Source organism: Labrus mixtus, chromosome 23 (genome assembly GCF_963584025.1).
Source record: "Labrus mixtus chromosome 23, fLabMix1.1, whole genome shotgun sequence".
Taxonomy (NCBI): Eukaryota; Metazoa; Chordata; class Actinopteri; order Labriformes; family Labridae; genus Labrus; species Labrus mixtus.
This window is the reverse complement of record NC_083634.1, coordinates 8,635,448-8,653,164: the sequence shown is the minus strand read 5'-3', so window position 1 is coordinate 8,653,164 and position 17,717 is coordinate 8,635,448. Positions and strand designations below refer to the sequence as shown.

The following is a 17,717-nucleotide window of genomic DNA, read 5'->3' as shown; positions in this document are numbered from 1 at the left end:
CTCTCTCTCTCTCTCTCTGTTTCTAACAAGCCTTTTTTTTCTGCTTAATTAACATTAGTCGGGTCTTGTTTGTGCAGGCATGCTATTCAGGTCATGAATAAACTAGGGACTGGAACTGGTTTCTTTTGCATTCTGAAAACTGTTTAGTTCCTCCATATTCATCCTGGCTCATCGGGTGCATTGTCTGCATGTGTGTGCAGATTTGTGTGTTTGTGGTCTCCTAATGAATAGAGGAATGCTAATGGTGGTAAAACAGTGATTTCTCCAGCTGATTGGGTGTAATGGATGGTACTCAGAGCTCCTTCATAATTGATGAGGATGTCTCGTGGATGTCCCACTGCTGTAGTGTGTTGACGCCGGTGTGTGTGCGAGCGTACGTGTCTGTGGCGGCGCTGCGTTTTGGGTGGGACCCGAGACTCCGGAGAAGTCTGTTCTTGTTATTTCTGCAGCAGCTCCTGTCAATTCTTATTAGCAGAAGCACGCTTCGCCATCTCCATAATGTATGAGTGCGTATTGCGGGCAAGAATGGTGTCAGATTCTCTTATGAGATTGAAAGAAAACAAAGCCATAATCTAATTGTTTGCAAGCGGAGAATGGGATGATTAAATCTCATTGTTTTCATCTCTCTTGGAACAATAGAAAGAGACAAGAGAACGAGAGAACTGGGAAACATCACAGTGCAGGAATCTATATAAAAATCTTTGTCTTTTTCCGTGTGTGAGTTTGTCAAATATTGCATGTGAAGTGTGCGCTACTATAGGGGTAAACAAAAACACAGAGAGACAGCTCACAAAGCACTATCTGATGAAATAGTCTACAGTGCATGAAGACAGATATCCAAGGACATGGGCTGTCTGTGCAGTACGTATTCTCTATCTTAATGAGAGATGGTGTTTACAGGTCTCTGCTTACGACATTGCAACAAAGATATTTCATTAATATCGCTTGCCAGCACATCTCGAGACAAAGAAGAAAACATACGGCAAGAGGAGGAGTGGGAGACTTGTAGCTTGTGTTTATTGAAATAGGTAAATTTGGAGATGACAAGGTGAGAAGCTGACCGCAGGGTTACAATCTGCAGTGGAACTTTATGGGTTCTTGTTCATGCTCTGTGTGCCTCTACGTCTTTGTGTGTGGAAAAACAACTATTGTGACATCTCCGCTGCAGCACACCTGCGAGGTCCTGGAGTGCTAGCGCGCTAAACCTGCAGATTACCTCGGGGCCCCGCAGGGTCTCCCATCACTCCTACACAAACTCCCGCAGTTAAACACATCTTACTCACTCGCTTTTTATTTCCATCCTTGCTCTCTGTCCTGTTGTTCTGCTTTCATTTTTTTTTGCATCGTCGGACTCCCCTGGCACCTCCGCCGCTATCACATTTTTCACTTGTCCTCCACTCTTCTCGCTCCATCATTTCTGTACTTCTGTCTGTTCCCCCCCTCTTGCTGTTTCCCAGGCATCCTGCCAACCTGATGCTTCACTACAACTCTTCCCATCCACAGATCTCAAAAGCTTTGACAGGAGGAATGCAGGCAGGCAGGTAAATTGCCAGATATTTGTGGAAAAAAGAGGGTCAAGCCGCATAGTTCCACTAACACAGACCAAATAAACAAGTCGCTCTGAAATTAGAATTCGCTTTCGCAAAGTAATCAGCTTCTTCAAGGTTTGTTTTGACTTCTGTTCTTATTTTGACAGAACTGAAATTACTGAAACAAGAAGATTAGGCTTTAGGTATTTCATTGGTATGATACACTATCTTTGTTGGCAACCATTAAAATACTTTCTAATATTCCTTTTGTTTCAGGGTGTTACCAGAACCCTATAATTTTGTATGCAAGTTACTCAGTGTTTTGAGGGATGGGGTAACGGGTAACAGACACAAATTTAGTTTACATAAAAGTAGCATAGCATTACAGAATTTACATCAAAAAGTGATAGCGTAAACCTGATGTAACAGGCTTGATTGATATGTTACCTCCACATGGTGACAACCCCACAACAGCTCTTCTCTTCTTTTACTGTGTGACAAAAACACAACACTGAGCTTCCCAGCACTCAGCAGCTGTTGAATTCACATGAAAAACGTAACATGCTAATCATTTGTGATGTTTGAAAGCTAGGTTCGCTAGCTTACACTGTGTTGAGGTGAGTAAGCCAAGCTGGCTAGCTTACATTTTTATTTGGAAAAGAAATTCAAGTAAATTTAGAAGGCCTTGACAGTATGCGGGCTGGTTATTAATTCTTAATCGTTGTAGCTTCTGCCATGGGTATCAGAAATTTAAAACCATTTTGTCAATTACCATCTTTGAAACCAATGCAGTAAACAAGAGACAGCTAATATAATTTAGCTCTCCTTTGTGTTTTTGAAATAAACTCTACTCTAATTGTGCAAAAGAGTGTGGTGAAGCCTCAGCAGGGGTTTAAATAACAAACAAAAAGACAGCATTTTGGTAGCCTGTAGGTACAGTAGAAAGCTAGTCTAGCTAGCTATTTGAAATTTACAAGTAGAGGTCACTTAGCCTAGCTAGCTAGCATTCCAATTTTTGTGTTGGGTACTACTATAACAACAATTCTTTCAAAATGTTCAATTTAGGAAAATACAAATAAGGTTAGAACACAGGATAAGCCTGTTGAAAAATATAGTTTTTTTTGGCTACAGGACTATGCTGTGCTACAGTCAGTAGCAGTCCATAGATGTTGACAACCCTTAGCAGTGCCTGTTCTCACATGTCAATCAACTCTGCTGCCATGGGAGTCTCCCTGTCAGAAATGTGAAGCTTAAAGTTTTCACAAAAATAGTATTTTTTTTTCTCTTTTTTGAAGCCTCAGTATCATTTTATTTCCATCCACAAAAATGTGTGGAGTATCCAAAAATGTATAATGCAGTATGATTGTTGTAGTGTTAAAAGACCAAGGGAGCACAACATCAGGTCTACTGTAGAAGGAAACTTGTTCATTATTTGGGACAGCAAAAGAGAAGTCTTAGAGAGCACATTTCAGTGGAAGAAACAACAAAGACAAGCCTTTAAGAGCATGAGGGGGCCCTGGTTTCTTTTCATTCCAAGAAGTGTTCTTTAATTACACCAGTGCATTTGTCGGAAAGTAAGTAAACACACATTGTTTAGGCAATCAAAAGTAGCTTTTTATTTATTAATTGTTGGCTTGTTATTAAAAGCTGTATCACTGGGAGAGGCCAAATTTGATAAAGGCCCAGTATAACAGAAGATTTTTAATAAATTGAAAGAAAAGTGAAGCCTAGATTGAAAAAGAAAAGTCAACTCTGCAGCCAAAGCTGAGGAAAACAGATTAAGTGAAGAAATGAGCAAACTCACACTGAAAGAAGGGGAGATTTTCTTTCATTCTTCTCACTTCTGGATTTGGGGGAGGGGGGGAAATCAATTTGATCAAACTTGTCGGGAAATTCAAGAGTGTCTATATTGCAGCCAGCTTCTGCATTGGCAGCATTTATTATCACCGTGCGAGGCGGACATGGAAGAAAACAATTCCGTTATTGATGACGGAGACGAAACGGACCCCTGTCAATATTATTAAGTTTCATGCATGCACTGTTTGCAGCAAAAAGCTATGAAATATAAACAGGCCGGTATTGAAGACAGTATCGACATGCCAAACACTTGATCTTATAAAAGGAGAAACTAAATAAGAAAAGATTGTCCCTTTCCCTCAGTCCTCTTTACTGTATGGCTTCTCTTCCATAAATTCTGTAAGTGAAATTGGTCTGAATTTCATGAGTGCACTTTTTAGTAGATCCATAAGGATTTACTGGGAAGTTAGGGGCTAATATGTTAGAAAAAGTCAGAAGAAGTGATAAAATCCAAAAAGTTTCAGCAATGATGTGAAATTGGAGTTGGACTGGCAAATAAAGCAACATTTACTTTTTCTCTGACAACACCACCGTTCTGGGTCCTGACTTCCAGACGGATATCAAATTTGTTACCGAATGGTGGAATGCTTTCATGATCCACTACCTCTGCTCAAATTGAATCTGGTCTGCTCCTTTCCTCTGCCGATAATAAGGATGGGGGGGAAAAAATGTCTCAGGGTTTTTTAAATTATAGGAGATATAAAATGTACACATTTACATCCAGGAATCGCAGGCGAAACACATGTTTCATGAAACCCTTGATCATATCTACGGAGAATAACTTCTCCCACAGCTCCCGTATAATCAGCCCGAATGCAGAGTAAATCTGAACCTTCTTAAGCAGCCAGCATCACAGCGTTTCTCTTACATTGTAATGAGTGTCATGGGGACTCATTTAGAAAAAAAATACTCTGATGGAAATGTTTGTTTCCCACCAAATGTTTGTTTCCCACCAAAGACAGAATCTGTGGGTCACACTGATTTTCTCTTAAAATGAACAAACATGGACAAAAATAATGCAAGATCCTGCTGTTAAGTTTTGTTTTCAATGTGAACTTTATGGAAAGAATAACTATGGTAGATTTTGGTTCAACCAAATACCCTTGAGCTATATACAAGAACTAATCTCACTCTCTTTGTGAGAGTAGCAAGGTCTAGGTTTTTAACACAAGGATCTTTAAAAGAATGATGTCTCAAAAAAAAAAAAAATCAATATGCAAGACCCCAACTGATTAGACTTGGTTGTCATTGCATTATAAAGTAAATATTCATAGTTAATTGTCTTAGAAAGCATTGGAGTAACTTTTCATGGTCATACCAACACAAAAATGGTTGCAGGACTGGTAAGCAGTCTGGTTATATTTTAGCTCTTAGATACAGATTATTGGCCCTGATATTGGTACATTGTGATATTTTTCCCCCCTCTTAATCAGTAGACTTACATTGACATTCTACATTGGTCCATTGGTTTCCAGAAATGGTTAGCAAATCATTTGTTTAAAAAGGCCTCTTTTGGAGTATCACTGGATGGTTTTAATAATGCACAATTGGTGCAAGATCCAAGGGAAAAGTGTCATGTCCACTAAGTCAGCTTGATTAACCCAAATTGGGGAAATTTCTTCCCGCTAAAACAGCATCAGGGTCATAAGTTACTTCAGTCTGGCACTGAAGTAAATGACTATCAAACTTTTTTATTGTATTAAAGGTTGGAGGTCAAATATCTGACTATAAAGCAGGCCAACGCAAACCAATAACTATTTGTTCATACTGTTTGGCTAGGTCTGAGTGTGACACTGTGGGATTCAGTGGGAGTCCTGGCCTGTTTCCTTGTCTGTACACAGTGTGGTTGTATCTTGTTTGCCGTACAGTACTGCTGTGGGTGATCATGTGGAACCCAGACTGGAGCGCTGGCCATGTTGTGTGTGCTGTCATCTCAGATGTGCACAGAACATTGAGGAGTCACAGATCACTACCCCTCAGGGAGATGGAGTTTGTGTGTTGTGTGTGTGTGAGGAAGCAGGCAGTGTGTGTGTGTACCAGAGAGAGCGAGAGAGAAAGAAAGAAGCTGGTTGTTATTTTACTTCTCACGTACTTCTCAGCTACCTCCTTCAATCTTGCTGTCCACAGCCTTGCTGGCACCATTACCTGACTGACTCAAGCCACAAGGGCTTCACCTCACCGACAAAATTCACATTAGCACATTATCTAACAGCAGTTATTTGGAGGCTGCCAATATCAACATGATAACACAGACTGTTAATGTTGCTATATGCATTCCTTGTACCTGGCAGACATTGTGGCTCCAAATTACAAACTGTCTTGGAGTATACTTTGTTGAAACTGTACATTTACTCCAAAATCAACACCTCGTTTTCCACTTATGTATGTGACTGGTGTCCAAAGATCCCCAAATATACGAATGATGCCATCACTGTCCTACACAAGGAAGTGCATTTCTTTACAGATGGATAGAAAGCTGATGGAGCCTACCTAATTTTATCAGTTTTACCAAACGAATTAAGAGTTAAAAAAAGTTATTTTTCATCATAAAAACTCGCTTTACAATCAACATAAGCAACTGAATCGAAGGGAACGATTTGTAATCTAGGCAGCCTTTTAGCTAAGCTAGCACACAGTCATACGGCATCCCCGAAATCCAGCGCAAAGGTTACATTTTCTGAACGCACTGTACTTGAGGCAGATTCCGGACCGAAATATTAAGGAGGGAAGGAGTTTCGCAGGCACATCGAATATCCCTGAGATTCCCATAGGAATGCATGGACTTCCTCTTGACTTGCCTCTTTACGTAAACGAAAGTGGAAACACCTAGCATTTGTCAGCATTTTTGTATCAAGGTATTAAATCTGTACTTTTCTTATTGCATTGCTTCATCATCCTTTAGCTTATTGGGATGGTGAATTAGAGTTAGCTCCTATTATCTACCCACCCAGCACCAAACAGAGAGAGTTAGCGGCTAGCTAGTAGCACCAAGATGCAAAACAAGAAGAGTAAGGGGACAACTGGTTGCACCAATAATGGCAAATAGAAAGATGTGGCATCCGGATGGTTTAACCAAACAACAGACAGAGTCTTAGAAGCTAGCTGGCAGCACTTAAAGCCAAACAAAGTACGCAGCTAGCTGTTGAAGGTAGTTGATAATGAGGCTGCTACTATTGAAAACGTTTTCATAAACCAGATAAACCAAAGATAATAAAAGATGACATTGGAATTACAATCACCATGTTGCCAAAACTAAATTAATCCTAATGTTGCTGTGTTTGCAGAATATGAAAGAAGGCAGTTTGTCAACCATTAAGCAAGGTTTCCAAGGCAACAGTATGTCTATTTTGCAGCAAGCAATATACCTTTAAATACGTTTTACACTTTCCTAATTAAGTTAGTGACGTCACTTCCTGTGAGTTCGCCTTAACGATGTTGTAGGTGTCAGCATCATGACTGATTTTTATTTTCTGGGCATTTGTCTTTAATATTAATTTGGGTCTCTGTCAGTCTCCATGACATGACATGTCACTGAGCATCACAATCTGACCGCTAACTGCTGTCAGGCGAGTTGAAGTCCGCTGAGCAACAGTTAATGGTCGGTTTGACTTTACCATTAAAATCTATATTTACAGCTCTGATTGTGTGGGTTTGTGTGTCTCTCTGGGTCAGAGTGTTTAATTCACTCTAATGGAATAGCAGAATAAAGAAATGTGTGACTGCTTGTGGAGCTTTTTTAGAATCAACAAGTCCTCATTAGCAAACAGGGTGCATAGCATATTACAGACTGAACCAGTGGCATGAAAAGAATTCTCCATCTGTCTCTGCCTGTCCATCCGCATGTCTTTCACACAAACAGAAACACGCCCATCTACAATAAAAACCAGGCAGTGATGGCTTTTACATCACTGCGAACACGAGATATGACTAATCACGATTATACGCGAGTCGTCTATTCCAGGCCGAGCGAGCCTATCGCTGCATAATCAGGGGGAAAAGGAGAGAGAGAGAGAGAGAGAGAGCGAGAGAAACTCCTGTCACCAGATATTCGGGTGGAACCTAATATTTGCATAACTGTGTGTCAGATAAGGGAGGGAACCATTATAGCGTGGCACAGCCATAACCAGGGGGCAAAAAAGGAGAGCGAGGCATTATGGGGGCTGATTGGGGATGGTGTGTGTGGCGATTCCATTACAGATGGAGAGGAGATGCAGGGGATTTAGAATTTGCTGGGAACAAGTGTGTCAGACTTTTCATGCACAAACATTGACAGAACTGTATCATGCTGTAACTGTTGTGCCCCTTACAATGTTGTGTTTAAGGACATCTAGCTTGCCACGTTATGGTGTTTTTGTAGTTCGCTTTTCATTAAACTTGCCTTACCAGAGCAGGCCTGGCACCAGAAGGTCAGCCGCAGCACGACCTGTAGCTCTGTAGGTTTACATATTTCTTCTTATTCCTGCACGCTAATGCAATGTCTGTAAGTACTTTTGAATGCATGTAAATGTAAGGATTTCTTGTTGAATCAAGATGTGTATGCTAATCACTAAGCTAGCGCTAATTTTGCCATTCATTTGTTTTCAGAAGCTACATGCTAGCGCTGTGTTTGTGACTACATTAGATTTGTGTTTAACATGTACAGACATGCACTGTCAACTACCTCACTGTTTTCTGTTAATAAGGTCATTTTTGTTTTGTTTTCAGTTTAACAAAAAAGGAAAACCTCAGTAAACTTCATTAAGGTCATTGATGTGCAGCTGGTTGGATAGTTAGCTTCAGCAGATAGCAGAGGCCTTCACAATAACATAGTTAAGTAGTAGAATTTAATAGAAGAGTGGACACATTAATGTCCAATGCTTGATTCTCTAAAAGATATCCATTTCCAAAAGTCAGAGTAAAAAAAAGGCCACAAAGCTATGTTAAAATGGCAAATTGACAGTTTGTGTGTCTGTACTCTGAGTGTCTGCTTTACAGTTTCTCTGCCTTAGGTCGATTAGTACTGGATTGTAACAAGCATAGCAGCATAGCATTCAGCAGGGTTGTAGGGTTGGCTGTATGGAGGAAAACTGGAACATGGGCACCTAGTTGTAGTGTATCAAAACCAGCTTCATTCACACTTCTTAAGTTGCTACGAGGACTGTAAACAATGGCAACACATGAAAAGGAAGCATTGGCTGGAGGTCATCTGTCACTATCTGCTATAGCTACACTGGAAGCACCAAAAGTTGGCGTTCTTCCCAGAGGCTCTACCAAACAGCCAATTCTTTTCACATGATGTCGGGGGGGGGGGGGGGGGGGGGGGGGTGCCACCCCAGCCCAACCCAACCCATGTGAACGCCCCTGCATTAATGACATTAATCCTGTCTCGCTTGGCGGAAAACGCCCAAAAAAGACAAAGCGGCGCATGCATACAGTTGATAGTATTGTACTGAATACTTTGAACGCATAATAATCATAATCCCCTTAAGTCATTCTGCTTATGTATGTTGAGTGTTTTATGCTGGAAAAGCTGATCATCACTTCGCTTTTGAATCCCTGAATAACTTTAATTTAAAAAAAAAAAAAAAAGTTTCTCCTGCAACTAACTTTTAGGGGTCTGTCACAGCAAATGAATGTCGGGGAGAATTATCAACACGGGCAGCTTTCGGCATGTCACCTCCTCTCTCAGTATGCAGGCACATGATTCTGTCTAGACAATGGCAGACAGGCAGCTGCCTCCGAGCGCACAAACACAGTCACATGGACAAGCAGGCTCTTGCTTGAAAAAAAAGAAGCATCCTGTCCCTTTTTTTTTGTTGCTTTGGAAGACCGAAACTAATAGAAATTGTGCCCCGCTTATCAATCAAACTGCTGAGACACAAAATCAATAAGCAAACAAGGAGAATCTGACACGTATGTAGAATCGAAGCAGCGTAGATTTCCCATGATGTCCCAGAGAGACGGCTACATGTTGACCCAAATCTCCTTTGACAAGCGTTCCCTGCTGCCACTTTCACACTCACCCCAGCACCTTAAACCAGATAACCAGCAGGTTGCATTCTTAATATCCCGTTTTTTCTACTTCTGTCTCTCCTTATTTCCATCCTTCACCACACATCCTGACACTTCCTTCTCCCTCCTCCCTTCCTCTCCCGTTTTATTTTTAAAACTTTCCCTCCACATTAACATTTCCCCGCATCCCAACATGGCGCACCAAACATGGCATTTGAGACACACCGAACACAAAGGCAGAGAGAGAGAGAGGGAGCAAACAATTATTAATGAGACAAAACTTTCGCTGCTGTTTTGTTGTGCCGACAACAAAAGCGAGGGGATAAAAGGGCAAAGAGAAACATCTGGAAAAGTCCGATGAGGGGGCTTTCAAGTGGGACAGGAAGCTCTTCTGCCTTGCGGGCATATTAACAACAAATGCTTTTTAAAAAAAAAACAAAAAAAACATCAGAAAGACGTTTTCTTATTAAACAGGGAGGGCTCTTTCACTTTCACTTTTCACCAGAAAACAATCAAAGAGCGATCACAGCTTTGGAACAATCTGGGCCTATATTTAGAGAAGAGAATGAATCCACAGGCACAGGCAGTAATCAGATAATTAGGAAAGCAAATTAAAATAGACAGATACAGTCTGCCTGCTGTAGGGCATTTCTAATATCTGTCTTTTACTATATTTCCTATTCTTTTTACACATTGCAGTATGTTCTCTTGTCCTTTGGCACTCGCTGCTTTATATTTCTTCCCTCAATACCAAAGTATTTTTGAAGCAGCACTTTCTTTGTGTATACAGGGGCAAACATGAGATGTGGTTGCAATGTGTTGATGGAGAACATGTTGGTTTTTAGGGCTGCATGGTGGTGCAGTGATTAGCGCTGGAGGTTCTTGGTTTGACTCCCCGTCAGACAGAGCCTCTCTGTGTGCTGTTTGCATGTTCTCAATGTTCATGCAGAGGTTCTCTCTGGGTTCTGCAGCTTCCTCCCACAGTCCAAAGACATTCTTTTTAAGTTAATAGGTGACTCTAGAATGACCTGTATACTCGAGGTGTGAGTGTGGCTGGTTGTCTGCCTCTACATGTCAGCCCTGTGATGAACTGGCAAACAGTCAAGGGTGTACCCCGCCTCTCGCCCAATGACAGCTGGGATTGGATCCTGCCCGCTGCAAACCCTGAATGGGAAAAGCAGTATAGATAGTGGATGGAAGTTGGTTTTGAGAGGCATTAAGGTAGGTCCCTAACCCCCAATTATCACATACAGTACTCCATGTGCCCAGATGGCCATCAGCGCCAAGCACTACGCCGTCCGTCTCCAGAGCGTACCACCAGCGCCACTAGGCTCTGCTCTGTTTCAAATTCAACAGAATATGACAACCCGGACAGGAAGTGTGTCTTTGTAGAACTCTGACTATTTACTGAGATAGATAGATCGATACTTTATTAATCCAGAGGGAAATTCAAAGCATCCAGTCGCAGTTTACAAAAGACATGCACTACATGAAACATTTGTTACAAATAAACAAACAACCGCTGTCCCCCCTCCCATACCTATATATTAACCTGAAAGAAAGATTCAAATAAGCACCTACATGAAATAAAATTAAACCTGTGCAATTAAAAATAGACTCATAGAAATACATTTTTACATAACCCCGTTCAGGAATAAAAAAATATATATATTTGCAATTGAAGTGGAACCTATAAACTGTTTAAGGAACCTGCGAAAAAAGTGTATTATTAAGCATTGTGTTATTTTATTCTTTATATATCCACATTTAAAATAACCAATATGATCAGATATTTAAATGTTTTAAAGATGAAGAGAGTCTTCCTTGATCATTTTTGGCAATAAATAAGAAATAATCCACCAGGACTCACATGTAGCCTTATAATGTTTGATTTTTTAAGTATTTTTTCTTACCAGGGATAATGCAGGAAAAAAAGACTTGGTAGTTTGATGACTTAACTTCAATGATAAAAGTTGTTTTGAGAGAGAGAAAGAGAGAGTGAGAGAGAGAGAGTCTTCCTTGATTATTCCTAGCAATAAATCAGACATAATCCCCCAAGATACATATTATGTTGTGTTAAAATACTACACATCTTTTCTTCACCAAAGATAATGCAGATCTGAGGAATGCAGGAATCAAAGGTCAATCTTTAACTGATTTACACATTAAAGAGTTGTTAAGAGCAGTTTGGAGGCCAATGTACTCCTACTGCTGATCAAAGCCAAATTCTCTGATTCACCAAAGCCTGGATTCTTCTTACTAATGTATTGTTTTTTATTCTCGTCTTTGGCCCGTGGCGTTATTTGCTCCGTTGTGTGTCAAAGTCGAGGGGTCAAAACTCGCAGCTTGTAGCTCCAGGCTGGACGTTAAGATCTGCAGTAAGGCATAAAGTCTCCCCTCTAGCTTCTGACTTCGTGGCATTGACCCAGTCTTTCATTGTAAAACGTCTATCATAAGAATCTCTCTCCATGACCAGCTTTGATGTTTCTGTCAAGCATCACGAAATCCATGACTTGTTTGGTCATTCACTCCTTCGCCAGTGGCCTATACCCATACAAGGGTATATTTTTTAAATATATTTCTTTGATTTTCTTGCCTTTTCAATATATGTCAACATTAAGTAAAAATCTCAAAAGCAGCACCCCCAGCACCTGCACTTTATACCCGTAGCTGAAATATTTCTCAATTTTGTCAACAACATTAAAGGTCTTACAGATTTATTAGCCAATTCTAGCAAACTCTTAAATTAAGATGTAAAAAAACGAATATGTATATAAAAACAAATGCTAAAAAGTCGTTAATCTCAGGTTTAGAAAATGTATTTCAGCGACATATTGACATTTTTAAATAAGCAACAATCAAAGTTAGAGTTCCCGTCAAATCTAAAAAGATATTAAATTATATATTTTTCCCGTCTTCTCCTGTCACCCGTGTGCTTGTGTTTGGTAAACAATTACAAGAACTGATTTTATGGGAATTCTGAATAATAAAGAGCTTGTCATTCATAGAAACAAAAAAAAAAAAGTTGATGAGTCATTCTGCTTTTGGGGGTGTTTACTTATTTAGTACCCAATGAAAACACTGTCTTGAATTTTAATGTCTCTGTGTTTGAATGTTATCACATTCTATTGGGTATTCTGTAAAACAGTTTACACTCAAATGAAATGTACTTGAATAAGGAATAAAAAAATAATAACATTTAAAAGTGTTTTGCACGACTTTAGCTAATTTTTATGTGAACATCAGATCCTAGCTCAAAGCTGCTAACAGACCTAACGGAAGCTACTGTTTGAACTTTTAAGTAGGGTGACCATACATCCCGCTGATTTGACTGGGACTGTCCCATTTTCAAGTTCAGTCCCCACTAATACCGGTTTTGAAGAGTCCCTGTCACGGATTAAAAAAAACAAAAAACAATACACCATGCTTGCTGATTCGTCTTTACTCAATGTCGTTGCCAAGGCTGTCGATATTTTAACCAACAGAAAAACTTCACTTATGGACCGTGAGTGAAAGTTCAATACTGATTTGTCTGTTCATGAGCCAATGAATCTTAAGGTTTTGGCCGTTGCTAAGCTAGCCTAGCTAATCATGCTAACAGGACCTGCTGCGTAATGACAAGAAGGCTAGCTGTCATACTGAAAAGAAGGTCAGTGTTTTCCAAAAGAACTCCAGGAGAGTAACAACTTCCTTTGAAAGTACCAGCCAATGACTATGCTGCGTTTTGCAAACACATGCACAGTGGAAATGCCAACATAAATAGCTATGTGAAAACAAGCAAACACAAACGTTTGGTTCAGGCTGGAAGTAGCGCTGTTGCAGTTTACTTCAGTGAAACAAAGGCCGTTGACAACCAACTTAAACAAACTGCTCAGGAGGAAACTTTTACCTCATTTTGTGACCAGTGCAGGTCACCCATCTAATTTGATACATGTGGGTTTGCAGACACTCATCCTACTTTTAAAATAACTACATTTGGTTGGCAAATAGCGACATTTTTGAATATGACTCACATAATATTAAAAACCATTTCCACAATGGTATGTTAATGAAAATAAGACCCAAATGGTTGTGTCCATTAGCAATATGAGGGCGTCCACTTTCAAAACACAGCTATTTGAATATTAGCAAAGAATATAGAACATTTTGGGTACAGATAAACTTGTGTGTCCCATCTATTCACCACTTACTATTTTCACACAGGATGTAGTTTATACTTGTCTCAGTTTAAATTCATCAGTGCTGCTCTTCACCTCTCCTCTCCTTTCCATCACATACTTTCCACACACAGTGCATGCATCATAAAAGTGTACTCTATTTACCGCTCCTATGTTGACATTTGAGAATTGACCTTTGAAATCCAACGGTCGCGTGGGCAGGGACCAGGGATGGCATTAATAAGGGAATTTGGCGCACAGTGTCGATTTAAAAGTCCATTAACTTTGCAGAGCTCTCTGCATACCAACTCCGCTCTGTGTTTTTCCCCAGTCTACTGCAGCTAATTGCCATTCTGGGTAGGGATGGCTATAAAAGTTCCCGTTTAGCCATGCACAGAGGTTCCTAGGTGCACCTTGTGGTGTATGAGACAATATAACCCTTTCTCCAAATAAATAAGATAAAGGGGGAAAACGGGTCCACAGGGGCCCTGATTTTGCATGCTGAGCGGAATAGTTAGTAACAGATGTTATGTAGAAGTAAAATCCTGATCCCCCCTGTGCAATGAGTATGTTTTGTCTCTAAAAATCCCAACAAATCATCAGCAGATCGAGGGGTGGAGTGGTGACAGGGTGAAATAAATTCACTAACAAAAAATAATGATGGAGACGCTTAAAAGCCTTTTGTGCTCGTTGCTAAGGGAAAAGTATTTCATTATTGACTTTTCTGCTTTGATCTTAAAAGATGATACAGGGGATATGTGTTTGGTGGAATTTGGTTTTGTCTGTGTATTTATTTTATAAACTTTCATCTCACATGTACCAGTTAACATTTTGAAATTGAACTATATTTCAGTGTGCTGCTTTCTTATAATTTGGCGTTCTTTTTAATCACTGTTTTCTTTTGTTTGTTTTGCAAGTCTTCATTCAACTGGATTAATTGGTTGCACTGCAAAGCAAGTTTCAGTCACATTTCTTTCATAGTTGTGTAAGGAGAGTCTTTGTGCATCACAAGTAATGGAGTATAACTCCACCAGGCATTTGTATAATGTTCTGTGATATCTTGGCACCTTTGACATGTCATTATTTTGTGAGGGTACAGTCATAAGGATAGGTCCTTTATGTATTTAATTGTCTTTGTAATGGTTTTGTTTGCATGTGTAAAAAAGCCAGTTTTTCAACTTACTTAAAGGAGCAATATGTAACTCTGACGCCTAGCGTTTAATGTTCGTACTGCAGTCCAAACTCCAGACATTAGAGAGCGCCGTCTCCCCCAGCCCTCTCCTCCCTAGAGTCGAGGTGCATGCAGATTGCCATGTCACAGACAATGAAGCTTCAGTGTTTAGCCAGCTCTAAATTAGAATATTATTCTAAAATATTGATCCTATTTTCTCTAGTTTTTAGTCGTGGAGCTTATTAGAAAAATGCAGAGCCTTATTAGGTCGGGTAGAATCAGTTATATCTGAACCAGTTTGCTTGCCTGCTTCCATCGCTGTAATACTTGTTGGTTTGCTGTGATAACTGGTCTCGTATCTGGCAAACCGAGGGGCGTCTAAAACAGCCATGTGGGATGCCTTAAAACCGCCAACTTTCTCTGGCCAAAACAAAAACAGACTGTTCCAGAATGGAATTGCAACTTAGAAGAAGGACATACTGGCTGCTGAATTGTTGTCAGGAACAAGTGAGGCTGAGCAGGGACAAGACATCCTATGAAGTTATTAACTTATTCATTCACAGGTTTCCTTCTCTAGGGATAGGGTGCTATCCATGGTACTGAAAATACATCTAACACTAAGTCATGTTCTAGATGTCATGATGCTCTTCATATTAGGTCTCTGTGTGTATTTGAATTAGCATGTTCTTCAATTGCTCGTCTTTAAGGTGTGTGTCTGTGTGTTTTTCTGTGTTTCTGTGCTCATCTGAGACCTCTCCAGATCCTCCTGTCTTTGTGTTTGCCCTGAGGGCTCCCCTTCATTTCGCCTTCACTGAGGGGAAGCCATGTGTAAAGATGCAGCTCACCCCATTCCCACAACGAGACACAACAACACAAAGAGCGAACACTGGCTTCCACTTCCGTGCACTCAGCTCTATTACATGTCAAACCACGCCGCAGTCACGAAAGAGCCCGCAAAACACTCTGAGGATGAAGATGTGACACATGTTGTTTCCAGAAATTCTCTGCTGTCAGGTAGGAGCCTTGTAACTCTGATTGTGTTTTAACTCAAGCAGAATGTCCTAAGGATAGCTGAAATATAATTTTAATCATTTTTGAAATAAACAAAAACCAAAAAAAAACAAAACAGAAATAAGGATATTTTCCTGGAAGTCGTTATGGCAACTGTCAGCATTAATTTTCCCTCACCAGGAAACTTTTTCTCCACATTCTGCCAAGCTTTTTAGTATCTTTTTTCCATCAGCAGCAGATGTTTGTGAATCCACACAGATATATGAATGGCACGCCCTGTTTCCACACACACACAAAAACAAGCACATGAATGAACTACTTCCAAACATCATCGCAGTACGCTGTGTGTGTTTTGGAACTGATAGTATTTTCAATGGAAAGAGAAGATCTACAGGGGACTTTTGTGACAGAGAGGATGTGGGCCATAAAGAAACAGGAACACAAAAAGAGGACTGAGCTGATCAACACAGGCTCACCATGAAGACTGAGGATGTCTCATAGTTAGCAACGTCTGTGACTGTGAGCCAAGTCAGTAGAAAGCAAAAAATGGCTGTATTTTGGTCTTTCTTTTCCCTCCAAATGGAGTGTGGTTTTAGCACGTTAAAGCGTCTTCCGCCAGTTCTCTCAATGTAAAAACACAGAGTGACAAAAGTGAAAAGTAATTGGACTACCGCAGGGAGTTTTTGATAGTTCTTCTTCCTTCCGAGCGCATCTGCTGCACTGAGCACAAGGTTCCTTAAGATGAATAAACCTTTAGAAGCAGAGGGAGCAGTGAATAAACATCTCTGAAAAAGTAATTCTTTCTGAATGATACAGTGTCAGACCATAGCTAATAGAAACTTTTAAAATGCATTCATATGGGACCTAATCTCTCATCTTTTTAGAACCATGTTTGCACCAATACTGGGTTTTCCAAGCAGTGGTATGTGGACCCCAGAGGGTACTTTCTGCAGCTGCCCAGGGACATGTTGAAAGATAATGGAGTAAATCAAACTATTCTACATACGTATACATACCTGAAGCTTTGATTGAAAATAGGCAAATATTGACTTTTTAGTGTCATGACAGCTACCAAAAGCTAACTGCACAATACACTTCCACTAATACTACTTCCGAAAATCTTGAGATTAATGAAGTAATGGCACGTTTCAAGTGTTAAAGTGAAAGTAATGGAGATTGTGTATAAATGGCTGTATTGCAAATAAAGGTGCAAAAGGTTGACAAATCCTATTTAGTCAAAGGTTGAAATGCAAAGCTAACGTTAATAAAAACATCTAAACAGTTTAAAAGGATAGCTGAAGGTTAGGGACAAGTTTGTTGATATACAGAAATTTGACTAAAGAAAGTGATATACTATGAACAACTAAGCTAACCCTAATTGATAAACAAAGTAGTTAGCGATTAAGTATACTTAAAATGTTAGCTAGAAATAGTAAAAATAGAAATAACTAGCCTATAAATATTCAGCTAAAGTAATGGATAAACATTGTTTGCATAATGTTATTTATACAATATTAGCTAAATGTAATGTATAATCAGTTCAAGTGATTAGCTAAAAGTGAAGCCCAAACTGAAACAGCTAGCAAGTGCAAATGCTAAAATGGGTATAGCTAAAAAATAATGGCTGTCAGATGAAAAAACCTACTGAAACATAATGCCAAAAATAGTTTGTCAAAAGTGGAAAAAGCTCAAAGTAATTGATAAACAGGAAACAGGGCTAGCTGCTAGCTGCTAGCTACAGGCATTAGTCAGCTGGCTACTATTATGTACCAGCCCAATTTGTAGGAGCAAAAGAGTGCAAACTTGGCCAAACCGACCAAAACAACAAACTCTTCCACTGTAGAAGTTGTAAAAGGGATTTTGGGATATGTCAGAAGAGAACTGAAAAAACAACTTCCATATCCGTTTCCTTGCTATGCTCAACAGTATTAGGTAACAAATATTGACATTTCTCATTAGCCCCATTTCCACCAGGCGGTCTGGTTTGGTCCAGTTCAGTAT

The 17,717-nt window shown here is 39.9% G+C and overlaps 1 long non-coding RNA gene across 2 annotated transcripts in view; it reads right to left on the bottom strand.

The window, feature by feature from the left end:
- Nucleotides 1-17,717, bottom strand: part of LOC132958995 (uncharacterized) — a 110,132-nt gene that overhangs the window by 14,516 nt on the left and 77,899 nt on the right. Inside the window, exon 3 of one of the 2 annotated variants that reach the window (XR_009666856.1) lies at nucleotides 10,056-10,541. The exons of the other annotated variant lie outside the window; for it this stretch is intronic. This is a non-coding gene — a long non-coding RNA (uncharacterized LOC132958995). Of the gene's footprint in view, nucleotides 1-10,055; nucleotides 10,542-17,717 lie in introns of those variants that run through there. 2 annotated transcript variants of the gene reach the window in all.